The sequence below is a fragment of the Vigna unguiculata genome, chromosome 3 (genome assembly GCF_004118075.2).
Source record: "Vigna unguiculata cultivar IT97K-499-35 chromosome 3, ASM411807v1, whole genome shotgun sequence".
Taxonomy (NCBI): Eukaryota; Viridiplantae; Streptophyta; class Magnoliopsida; order Fabales; family Fabaceae; genus Vigna; species Vigna unguiculata.
The window spans coordinates 12,117,930-12,127,019 of record NC_040281.1 but is presented as its reverse complement, the minus strand read 5'-3'; positions in this window follow the sequence as shown (position 1 = coordinate 12,127,019).

Here is a 9,090-nt window from a genome sequence, read left to right as displayed (position 1 = left end):
GTTGTGCCAGTTGTTGTTGAACAGAGGTTAGCTGGTGCTCAATGGACTCCAGTTTTGTCGTCCAGATGTGATGCTGATCAAAAAGAGCCGTGACCATGCGCAACATGTCCTACTCGTAACGAGTCCTGGTGGCAGGGGAAGAGGCATCAGCAGTATCCTCAGGGTCACTATCCGGTTCATCCTTGAAGCGCCAGGCGTTGCCCTTAAAGGACATTCCCATGTGATGAAGGACATTTGCCCCAATCAGACTTGTGTGATTTGGAGTGTAGGAAGCCTCGCCAGAGAAGTCCACTTTGTAGAGCTCGAGAATTTTGCACACGAAAACGGCATAGGGCAGAGGATAATTGGGTAACTTGATGGCTTTCTGCATTGTATCAGAGATAACCTCAGACCAGTCTACAAGAACATTTGACTTGAAGGCATGGAGAAGGAAGACGTCCTCTGTGGTGAGTTGAGCATGGTTGCCGTTGCGGGGAACCAGAATCCAGGCAGTCAAGAACGCGAGTACGCGCTCATCCTTCTTCATCCCACCAGCGCGAAAAATACTGTAGTCGCGTTTGGCTTTGGGATCCCTCAAGCAACCCTGGTATACATCCAAGCGATTTGCCGCAGGAAACCCTCGATGGGCTGGAATGCCAGAGATGCGGAAGCCAACGATGTCGGTCCAAACATCTGTAGTGAGGTAAATGTCTACCCCTTTGACACGCGAGATGAGGAGATCATCTTGACACGCGAGATTTGCGTAGAAAACCCTAACCAAATCGGGGTAAATGTCACTGGTGAGTTGAACGAACGTGTCCAGGTGTTGGTGGGAGATAAGCTCTGGGAAGGTAAAGCCGTGATTGCGAAAGAAGGATATTTCAACGTGCTTGTGGTTGATGATTTTGCGATTGCGGAAGGATTCATTGAAGTGTTCTTGAGCGGCGCAGTCACTGATCCAACCATCAATATCAGGATCCCGTTGCTTGGTGGCCATGCACTTGACACGTTTGCGAGAGGTAGAGGAGGATGCCATGGCGGAGTGGTGGAGGGTGGTAGGTGACGGCGGAGCAGATGTGGAGAGGGGGGGGACCTAGGGTTTTTGAGGGATTAGAAAGTACCAGGGTCCTAGGTGCAGAAGTTAAGGCTGCTATTAAGAGCAGGGAATTTACTTACCTAATGGATTAGCGGGCTTCTTTTTAAGAAATTAAGTAGTAACTATGTGATGCAGAACTTAACTTAAAACTAGGCTTCAGACAAGGCACGATAATGAATTAGGACCAAGATTAGGTAAGCAGCTATACAGTTTGAACAAATTAGACATACAGGTAGATGCAGAAACCAGAAATAGAATGCATGTGATTTGAGATTGGACTTAATTGTAGTAGAAAGGTTGAGTGTGACAGGTAATATACATACAACAGAAACATAAGAATGACACACACACACAAACAACAGTTAAGGAGACAAAATTAATTTGAGCAAGTGATGTCCAAAATACCCAATTCATTTCGAAGAGTGTAAAACCTCTCTCTGGCCAGAGGTTTAGTGAAGATGTCTGCTAGTTGATGTTGTGTGTCAATGTACTCGACTTTGCACTCTCCCTTGGATACATGATCTCTGATAAAGTGGTGGCGGATTTCAATATGTTTGGTCTTGGAATGCAGTACAGGATTTTTTGTAAGGTTAATTGCACTGGTGTTGTCACATTTTAACGGAATGTGATTGAGGTAAATGCCATAATCCTCAAGCTGGTTCTTAATCCAAATAGATTGAGCGCAGCAGCTGCCAGCAGCTATATATTCTGCTTCAGTAGTGGACAGAGCAACACATGCCTGTTTTTTTGAGTGCCATGAGATTAGAGAACCACCTAAGAGATGGCAGGTGCCACTGGTGCTCTTCCTGCCAGTTTTGCAACCACCAAAATCTGAATCGTTGTACCCTACTAAGGAGATATTTGAGCCATGAGGATACCACAGACCTAGATTTCTAGTGCCCTTAAGGTATTTAAAAATGCGTTTAACAGCAGTTAGGTGTGATTCTTTAGGACAGGACTGGAATCTGGCACATACACACACACTGTGCATAATATCTGGACGGCTAGCTGTGAGATAGAGAAGTGATCCGATCATTCCACGATATTTAGTCTGATCCACTGCAGGCCCTGTTTCATCACAGTCTAGATAGCAATTTGTAGCCATAGGGGTTGATGATTCCTTGCAAGCTTCCATGTGAAACTTTTTTAGTAGCTCAGTGCAGTATTTAGATTGATGAATAAAGAGTCCATGCCTTCCCTGCTTAATTTGGAGTCCTAGAAAAAAGTGCAGCTCCCCCATCATGGACATTACAAACTCATCTTGCATGGTTTTTGAGAAATCTTTGCAGTGACTAGGATTTGTTAAACCAAAAATGATGTCATCCACATAAATTTGAACAAATAGTAGATCATTGTTGGCTTTCTTAATGAAGAGAGTAGAATCCACCTGCCCTCTTCGAAAACTGTTTTGAATCAGAAATTCACTTAGCCTCTCATACCATGAGCAAGGGGCTTGCTTAAGTCCATAGAGAGCTTTTTTTAACTTATACACATGATCTAGAAACTCATAGTCTGTGAATCCAGGGGGTTGTGCCACATAGACTTCTTCCTTAATGAAGCCATTTAGGAAGGCGCTCTTCACATCCATTTGAAAGAGCTTGAATTTGAGTAAGGATGAGATGGCAAGAAGAATTCGGATGGCCTCAAGGCGTGCTACAGGAGCATAGGTCTCATCATAATCAATCCCTTCTTCTTGACAGTATCCTTTGGCTACCAATCTAGCCTTATTCTTAATAATCACACCAGAGTCATCCAGCTTGTTGCGAAAAACCCACTTAGTGCCTATGATTTGCTGTGATTGAGTTCTTGGAACAAGATCCCAAACATTATTTCTCTTGAATTGATCCAGTTCGTCCTGCATTGCTAAAAACCAGTGTTCATCCTTGAGAGCATCATTCACTGATTTTGGCTCAAGTGGAGACAAATGCTACGTTTAGACAGAACTGGCCTAGCTGCCTGCGTGTGGAAACGCCTTTAGAAATATCCCCTATGATGTTGTCAAGAGACATATCTTTGGGCACTGTCCAGTCAGCGGGTAAGTCTGCTGCAGAGGTGGAAGCCTCAGCTGCTCCAGGTGATGATTCTGCTGCTGCTTCAGGCTCAGGGTGTGTTAAATCTGCACCTGCATCATTTAAGTCTGCACTATTTCTTGACCCAGAGGAATTAGCTGCGTGATTATCAATATTTTCATCAAATGCAACATGAATTGATTCCTCTATGGTTAATGTTCTTTTGTTATAGACACGATAGGCTTTACTAGAGGAGGAATAACCTAAGAAGATGCCTTCATCAGCCTTAGGATCAAACTTGCCAATGTTTGATTTTCCATTATTTAGTATGAAACATTTGCAACCAAAAGCTTTGAAGTAAGATACGTTAGGTTTTCTACCTTTGTAGATCTCATAGGGAGTAAGTTTCAAAATAGGCCTGATTAACACCCTGTTCAGTACGTGGCAGGCTGTACTTACAGCATCTGCCCAAAAGTACTTTGGGAGAGAGTTGTCATTGAGCATTGTCCTTGCCAACTCTTCCAAAGATCGATTTTTTCTCTCAACCACGCCATTCTGTTGTGGCGTTCTAGGGGCTGAGAAATTATGTGAGATACCATGATTTTCACAAAACTTTTCAAAAGACTCATTTTGAAACTCACCCCCATGGTCACTTCGAATTGCTTTGATTTTCAAGTCTTTCTCATTTTGAACAATTGTGGCAAATTTCCTAAAAACTGAGAAGGTGTCACTCTTAGATGAGATAAAGAAGGTCCAAGTAAAGCGAGAATAGTCATCCACAAGAACAAGCGCATAGTAATTTCCTCCTAGGCTTCTGGTTCTAGAAGGTCCAAACAAGTCCATGTGTAACAGTTCTAATGGATTAGAAGTGGAGATATGCAGTTTTGACTTAAAGGATGTTTTTACTTGTTTACCTTTTTGGCATGCATCACACAGCTTGTATGTCTTAAACTTTATATCAGGCAATCCAATGACTAACTTCTTTGACACAAGTTTATTTAGGTGACCCATATGTATGTGTGCAAGTCTTTTATGCCAAATCCAAGGTTCATTATTTTTAGCAAAGAGGCATGCAATTGAATCAAAAGAAGTGTTTTCAAAGTCCACCATGTATATGTTCTGAATCCTTTTTCCAACAAAAACCAGTTCATTTGTGGATGCATGACAGATTAAGCAGTGATGAGCTTCAAAGATTACTTTCAGATTTTTATCACAAAGTTGGCTAATGCTAAGTAAGTTGTGCTTAAGCCCATCCACCAACAAAACATCCTCAATTTCCACAGCTGAAGATGACTTTACCTTTCCAGAACCAAGAATCCTACCTATGTTGTTGTCACCATACGTGACATGTCCGCTTACTTTGTATGAAATTTTGCTGAATTTAGAGCTATCACCTGTCATGTGTCTAGAGCAGCCACTGTCCAGATACCACATAGCCTCCTTAACTTCAGCATTGTCCTGCAAAACAGATTATTTTGATGAAGCAGGTACCCAAACAAACTTGGGTCCTCTTGTGTTAGACTGTGTTGCAGTTCTCTTAGGCACCCATTTGAATTTCCCTCTAGGAACCCCACTGTTTTTAAAGTAGCAGGACGTGGAAAAATGACCAGGTTCAGAATAATAGGTGCAGATAATGGAGGATGGTTTGCTGATGTTGAGAAAGTTTCTGCACGATAATCGATTAGGGTTGCCACTATAACCAATTCCCTCTTTATTCAGCACACTCCTTTGGGATCCTAAAACAACATCTAGGTTGGATCTTCCTAAAGTGAATTTTGATAATGTTTTCATTAAGTACTCTATCTTCTCTAGCTGTCCTAGACAGTTCCTACATCTAGACCTGGAGTGGTTTTCAGATTGTTCTAATTTTTCCAAGCAAGTTGTTAGATTCTCATTTTCCTCTTTTAACTACTTTATTCTACCACTTAATCTCTCCTTTACGTCTGCTATTTGACTTTTGTAGTTTTGTAGCTTCCTTATGCAGTTCATTAAAGGCATCAAGCAGTTCATAATAGTCATTTTCCTCATGGTCAGATGTGAAATTACTTACACTGTTTTTGGATGATTCTGCTTTAATGGATGTTTCAGCTTTAGCCATCAAACACAGATTATTCTCCTCTTCAGTGCTATCATCTGAATCACTGGATGTGCTGGAGTCATTTTCCTCCCATGCAATGTAGGCTCTCTTTTTCTTCATGTCCTTCTCTGCCTCATTTTTCTCATCCAGTTTTTGCTTCATTTTCAGCACTGGACAATCAGCTTTGATGTGTCCTGTCTTACCACATTCATAGCAGGTTTGGGTTCCAGATCTGGTCTGCCTCTTGTTTCCTGTATAACTGTTGTTGGTCTTGTTCTTATACTTCAAAAATTTTGAAAACTTTTTCACCATTAAGCTCAAAGCTTCACTGTCAGAGTTTCCATCATCGGAGTCATCTGCAAAATCTGCCTTTTTCTGTTTTACTGCAGATTTCACTGCACTCTTCAAGGCTATAGTGTGCCTCTTTTCTCCATCCTCTTCTTCCTTGAGTCTTCCAAGCTCTAATTCATGTTCCCTCAATTTTCCAAAGAGAGTGGCTATGCTCATGCTAGTGAGGTCTCTAGATTCAGAAATTGCTGTCACTTTGGGCTGACATGTCCTATTTAAACTCTTCAAGATTTTGATATTTAGTTCCTCTTTGTCAAAAGTCTTGCCAAGAGCTAGAAGATGATTTACTATATGTGTAAATCTTTTCTGCACATCACAGATGCTTTCTCCAGTCTTCATTCTGAACATCTCATACTCTTGAATGAGAGTATTCTTCCTTGCCCTTTTGACTTCATTTGTGCCCTCATGGGTTACTTCCAAGACATCCCACATTTCTTTGGCTGATTCACACACAGATACCCTATAAAATTCATCCAAAGTTAGTGCAGAAGATATAATATTTTTGGCTCTAACATCATAATGTGCCCTCTTATTCTCATCAGGGGTCCATTGTGAGAATTCTTTAGGAAAAGTCTCTCCATCCACTATTTTAATTGGTTTAAAAGGTCTATTCACCACTGCATCCCATACCCCTTTGTCTACTGATTCAAGAAAGATTTTCATTCGAATTTTCCAGAAGGGATAGTTTTCCCCAGCAAACAGAGGGGGCTTGTTAATGGATGCCCCTTCAGCAAAGGTTTGAGATGTATTAGACATAACAGGATCTTTCTAATCGATTAGCGTGCGATTAACCAACTCTGGTGCCAATTGTTAAAAATCAGATTTGTCTAATACTCCTAACCACAAAGGGATCTGAATTGATTAATGTGTTTTTACTAATTTGAGATGAATCTTGGAAAGATCTTTAGTTTCAAAGCTCAATTAATCAATTACACAGTTCTGGGTTAATGGACTGTTTAAATCAATCAAGAAGAATTAAGAGAGAGAAGAGGAATTAAAACACACAATTTATACTGGTTCGATTCAAGGCGAATCTACATCCAGTCTTCTCCTAAGTAATACACTTAGGAGGATTCCACTAAATAGAAAGGTTCCAAGAATTACAAGCACACCTATGTAATTCTAACCCCAAAACCCAAGAACTTGATTCAATAATCAAGAACTTCCCCTAGGAGCAATGCATCCACACAATTGCACCTAGGTCCACACTTCAAACACTGAAGCTACTGTAATCAGAAATACAGAAAACAAAACAAGAAACGAAAACACCTAAGTTGTGCAGATTTGACTTGATGCTCCTTGAATCAAGCAAGATCCATCATGGTAGAGTCAACCATCAATTACTCTTGGATCTGTGCTTGAGTTATTGCAGAATCTTTTGAAGGTCTTGTGTCTCTCAGATGGCTCTTTCTCAGATGAAGACTGCGTGATCTCTCTCAAAATTCCAGACCCAAAACAGATTCCAAAACAGCTTTTATACAAAGGTTTTTGCTGTCACTAATTCAATTAGCAATTTACCTAATCGATTATCGTGAGTATATTTTCACTTACTTAGTACAATACTCACATCTAATCCATTAGTTAAAGAACTAATCATATGCAGAATTACACAACAAGCCTGAAATACAATTGATAAAGAGAAGCTAATTTCCTAATGCATAACCTAACTGGACCAAGCTATGTTTTATCCTAGATCAGTAGACATCATCAAAATTGTTCTTCGTTTATGGAAGAAAGGCTCCCTCTGCCAACAAATTTCACACAAAATCCTAATTAATTTATTATATTACAATTTTTAATTAGATTTATTTTATAAAAATTAGCTACCTTCTCTAAGAAACTTTGTAAAAGTTTCTAAAGTTGTTATTTTGTAATATTTACTTCAAAATATTAATTATGAAGACCACTAATTATGTATTTTTTGGGACAATGCACATTAGAACTCAAAACAGTATTGTTAGTTTTGCAATTGTATATAATTATATATTACATTAGATACTATTAGAGATTTTGGTCATTCAAAATGACTTTTACTCTATGGGAAGGTGAGAAGATTTTTTGGAGCCAGTATAAAACTTTTTCAAGAACGTATGTAGATCTTTTAAAACATTTTCCATTTAAAATGATAATACAATAAATTCAAATATAACATTGTATTGAGACACTAAAATTGGTTTTTTCATAATTAATGCTAATTAATTATAAAGATGTGTTGGAAGAACCAAAATTTTATCTTGAAAGTAGTGTTGAAAGAAATTAAAAAGTTGTTTTTATTCTCCTCAACATCTTTTAATTTTTTGAAGATGAAAAATATTTTTTCAAAAGTATAAAAAACATATCCAGTAAGCCAAGTAAAAAACACAAAAGTCTTAATTTTTAATTTAGTAAATAAATGTATTTAAAGTAAATAATTTTATTTTCATTTATTATTATTATTTCAAATTTTAAATCCAAACATTATTATTTAATATGTTAAAAGAGATTTCTCACTGAATTAAAAAGCAAAGAACATCTTCGTTTCTAATAAACTAATTTTGAAATTTAGTTTCAAAAAACATTTTATAATGCATTATAACATATATTTGAACATGTATTTGTGAATGTTGTATATATTTGAATATTTCAATTCAATATATATATATATATATATATATATATATATACTTATTTAATGAAAAATAAATTTATTAATAAATGTGTGCAATCAGGTTTTTTACTTTTATTATTTATTTATTGATAAATTTATAAAGTCTAAAGTAAATGTATTTCTTATATATTATATATAATAAATATTTATTTATTTGGTTATTTATTCTTCGTTATTTCTCTTTTGATCTTTGATCTTTATTATAATTTAATTGTTGTTTACTATTCACTATTTATTCATTTATTTATAATATTTACGTTTAATAATGATTAAACTTACAACTCAAAAGAATATTATTAGCTTTGCAATTGTATATAATATTTTGTATTACATATTAGATTAGATACCATTAGATATTTGATAATTCAAAATGACTTTTACTTAATGGAAGGTGAGAAGATTTTTAAAACCAGTGTAAAACTTTTTCAAGAAAGTAGGTAGATTTTTTAAAGTATTTTTCATTTAAAATTATAATACAATAAATTCAAATATAACGTATTGAGACACACAAAACCTCTTTGGTTTTTCATAATTAATGCTAATTAATGGCAAAAAGACATTGGAAGAGACCAAAGTTTACATTGGAGGTAGTGTTGAAAGAAACTGAAAAGTTATTTTTATTCTTCTCAACATCTTTTAATTTTGGAGGATGAAAAGTAAGATTTGAAACTGAAAAGTAGTGTTGGAAGAAACTGAAAAGTTATTTTTATTCTTCTCAACATCTTTTAATTTTTGAATAATGAAAAGTAAGATTTGAAAAGTATATAAACTTCTTCGGTAAGCTAGGTAAAATAAAAATAAAAGTCTTAATTTTTAATTAGGTAAATAAATAACTTTAAAGTAAGTAATTTTATTTTCATTTATTATTATGATTAATTAATTAATAAGAAATTATTAATTGATCATATTCAAAAAAATATGTCATATTTAATGA